This window comes from Anopheles merus, chromosome 3L, assembly GCF_017562075.2.
Source record: "Anopheles merus strain MAF chromosome 3L, AmerM5.1, whole genome shotgun sequence".
Lineage (NCBI taxonomy): Eukaryota > Metazoa > Arthropoda > Insecta > Diptera > Culicidae > Anopheles > Anopheles merus.
Window position 1 is genome coordinate 7,384,704 of NC_054085.1, and position 4,393 is coordinate 7,389,096.

Below are 4,393 nucleotides of genomic sequence, written 5' to 3' on the forward strand. Positions count from 1 at the left end.
TAAGGGCCATGGGATGGGCATGTTAAGATGTCCGAGTTGACGACTCCCCGCTGGACCCCTCGATGTAACAAAATATAAAAATAGGAAAACTGGACTGGATGGTTCCATTAGTGCGTATCAGGTGTGAGCAGTATCAGGGCTCGGAATCAGGATCTGTTCCATGACTGACATGGAATCTTAATCATTTCAAGGGGCTCAGTTCCAGTACCGAAAGGTATATGTTGCAGGATGTGCATAGAGTCAGGATCAGTTCCAGTACCGTTATGGAATCAGTGTAGGTTTTGGTGTGGGTTCGGGATCAATTCCAATGCCGGTACGGTTTTGGAGTCGTTATGCCGGTATATATACAATTTCAGTACCGGTAGGGTAAATGTAATAGTGGTGCAATTTGTAGGAGAACAGATGTGCTTTAATAGAATTAAAGTGTCAGGAAGGTGCATTTATGAATATTTTAACACATTGCAATTTAAATATGTATTATATTGGCTATCACAAGCATTTTTACCATCAAACACAACACATTTACGAAAAAAGTATATTTTTATGACGACTTCGTTGTACCTATAATGGTGGTATGGTTCATATAGTTGTCGTATTGTGTTACTATAGTGTTGGTAACCAGAAATACCTAAAAAACTGTGCATAATATAACTGTTCTATTTGGCGTAACGTCCTACGCGGATATGCCGGCCTAAACAAAGCTTTCAAGACTTAATTCATTACCACGTAGCCAGATAGTCAATCCTAGCTACGGGGGGACGGTCCATTCTGGGCTTGAACCCATGACGGGCCCAGAGTGGAAACCCATGAATCGTTCGAGTTGACGACTGTACTACGGGACCGCTACATGCCCCTTGTATAATATACATCCAACTTGTTGCTGCTGTTTTCATTTGAATTGTAAGAATCATATCCATAATAGTGATTTCTTACATAATTTGACCGTAAAAAATTTATAGTGTGATTGGTGATGCAAACATTCAAAAACTGGGAAGAGTATGCTTGATTCAAAGTCGATTTTTCACTCAGTTGGATGTGCGAATTTTGGACTTTTTTGGTAAATTACTAACAGGAAACTCATTTCTGTTTCTTATTTTTGGGGAAAAAATACGAAATGTCAACAATATTGCAGAAAAAAAAATCTAAAATGCCCTGTTTTTACTAATTTTATATCTATACCCACTATTTCAACATGCCTATTTTGTGTACCTATAATGGAAATATGGTAAAAACTCAAAAGAATGTGAAAATATGGTCAAAAGACAATGACTTTTAGAAAATCAGTAACATTTTATGAAAGCTATGTTAAAATAATAGTAATTGCGTTGTTATGTGGTCATTAAAAGCGTTATTTTGCGTTATTAATTATGAATTTTGTTATAATCCTATGGATTTTGAGAGAATGTTGACACATTTAACAAAATATAGGATTTTTCACTGTAATGGAACTGTTATAGCTTTAAAAAAACAGAGAACATCAAACAATGACATATACTACATATATTAATTGCACTTATATTATCGTATGGGGGGCATCTTAGAGCCATACTACCACTATTGGTACTACCACCCCTATAGGTACGTTTACCCTGTAGGGTTAAGATAAATTTCAGATCCGGAATGGGAATGGGATCAACTACACGACCGGAAAGGATCAAGATCAGTAAAAATTACCAGTAAGGGTTTAGGATCAGTTCCAAGATCAGGTTCATGTCTAATTATAACACCTATACGGGAATGGAATCAGTTCCAGCACCTGAATAAGTTGTATCAAATTTCAGATTCTACATGGGTTCTTGATTAATGCATCACCTAGAATTAAAAACCACATGGAATTTGCGTTCTATTTTAAGAAAAATGTTACATGCAGGTTAGTATATACCCCAGAAATTATCTTGCATAACCCTGTAACCGGGCCAAATTAACTAGTAAATAGGAAAATCCAGAAATGTTGCCATTGAACAAATGTTAATAGACCGCAACATGTGCATAGACCCAGGCCTTAAGGAAAATTTATCAACGTGTTGTTAAGGAGTACCCAACTATCTAGGATAACTCTGGCATCTATAGACCTATATTATAATAGTATGTAGTTATAATAGTATATGCTGCTTAGGAAATACAGTCTGAATTCACTCGTTGAACGTCGATTGTCAGCCAACTATCAAGCATTCAACTAGTAAGCAGACCAACTATAAAGTGTTGTATTCTACAAAGAACTATTGTATTCTGACTGTATTCGCTTTATGGTGACATTCGTCTGGAAAAAAACAAACAATGTATGAAACATAATGAGACTATCAAAATGTTTATCATGAAATATTACACCTTCGGGAGATTTCTTCTTCTTTCTTCTTTTGGTTCAACAATAGTTGTCGGTCAAGGGCTGCCTGTAGCACGTGTGGGCCTGGCTTTCAGTGACTTAAAACCCCCACAGCAGGATAGCCAGTCCTACATATGGCTGCATAGTCCATTTGGGGCTTGAACCTATGACGGGCACATGTTGTTAAGTCGTACGATTTGACGACTGTACCACGAGACCGGCCAAATCAGGAGATTTCACTGTATAAAAACTACTGTTTTGTATGAAATTCCAAAAATTCGAAAGAAAATTGGATTAACATTGTTTATGAAAATGATGAAACCTTAACCTTCCATGTTTCACGTTCTGCTATTATACTCTTTTGTTGAAATGGATACCAAACATTACATTCCGTTGTTGAATATGCTCGGTGTCTCAAAAAGAAACTGATAGCAATATTCATCAAATAATCGTAAGGCAGTTATAAAAAATCTTACACGAAACGGCTCGAAACCCCCAAAATTTTAAATTTGTCAAAAACCAGTTTTCCATACTAACGTAAGCTTTTTAATTGAACTGTCACATTTCCACACTTAGGGAACGGTCAGAACCTCGCCGCATGCGATTTTGCCGCAAGAAATGAGTTTTCTCAATTTTCTTGCTTTTGAAGGTATTATTATGATATTTTGTTGTTTCTTTATAAAGATAATCATTATTTGATATGATTTTAGATATTGGACATGTGAAATAAAACCGCATGCGGCAATGCGGAAGATTTGCAAGTGTTGTCATCAACGCCAAATCCCATAAAAGCTTGCGGCAAAATCGCATGTGGCGAGGTCCTGACCGTTCCCTTAGCGTTGCCCCCAAAGTGAATGTATACATCAGATGGGCTTATGGTGTTTTTCCTCACCAATACATCGACACACAATTTGACAGTTTGTTCCATAACAAAATCTAGTATACGCCATCCAGTTCAATCGATATCGCGCAGAAGTAGTACCCAAGTGACATTTACTCGAAATTGTTTTACCATATCTGCTCGATTAGTACTCGATACGCCTGAAATTGTGGATTTGTGTGTGATCAAGTGTGTTGAAAGCGCCAAGATTTGGTGTGATCGTAAATTAGACGTTGCTCTATCGAAGGACGACGCCGTCAAGTTCATTTTTCATTCATAGCTATGGTTTTTTGATGAAAAACAAAAGCTAAATTTTTGTGACGTTATTCTATAAAAATGGGTATTATTTAAGTATAAAATGGGTACATGACCAACTATAACGATAGGAAACATCATTTCCGAGCAAATCTAGAAGAAAGTAACGAAAAAGCCGCCTCACATTTGATTTTAAAAGACTTTTTCTAAATTACCTTAAACTGGTGCAGTTTAAGGGAAGTTTAAGGCTCCAGTTTAAGGGAATTTGCTCGAATTCCCGATTATTCGTGCTATAAAATGTCAGTTGGGTATGTAAGAAGCAGTCGTGGCCGAGTGGTTAAGGCGTCTGACTCGAAATCAGATTCCCTCTGGGAGCGTAGGTTCGAATCCTACCGACTGCGTAACATAAAGTCTTTTTTCGGACCTACGTCTGATAGAACATAAAAGGATAAACCTTTCCTCGCTAAATAAGAAGAAGAAGAAGGAATGGTATGTGGTTTTACTCAGGTGAAGCACCAAGAACGAAGCCCAAAATCTTGCGCAGCGGTCAGTCCTTGAATTAAAATGAAAATTTGAAGGTTAGACGATAAAAAAATATATTACGTTCTCCAAATCTGATACAAAGGTAACAATTATTGAATCCGTTCAGCCAAAATGCAAGGTGCAGTATACCTGCCGAACCAAATAAAATAGCATAAGTGAGGAACTTATCAGTGAGCCTGTGTATATATCCTTTAGTTTGGTTTGACAGATCTCCGATCGATTTCAAATATCGTGTAAAGTTGAGAAAATTCAGCATAGATTTAGGAGTGAGTACATAAAACAATCATCAAAGCATCCAGTTTGTTTTGGATCCAACTGTCAAACCAAGTTTCTTCGTCTTTTTTTAGGCGTCCAACTGCACTGGATAAACCCCACTGATATATTAACTCACT

The 4,393-nt window shown here is 37.1% G+C and overlaps 1 non-coding gene across 1 annotated transcript; it reads left to right on the forward strand.

Moving 5' to 3' along the window:
- The first annotated feature begins 3,777 nt into the window (after window positions 1-3,777).
- On the forward strand, window positions 3,778-3,859 carry Trnas-cga. The gene has a single exon. It is a non-coding gene; the product is annotated as a tRNA-Ser (tRNA).
- Window positions 3,860-4,393: the final 534 nt, after the last annotated feature.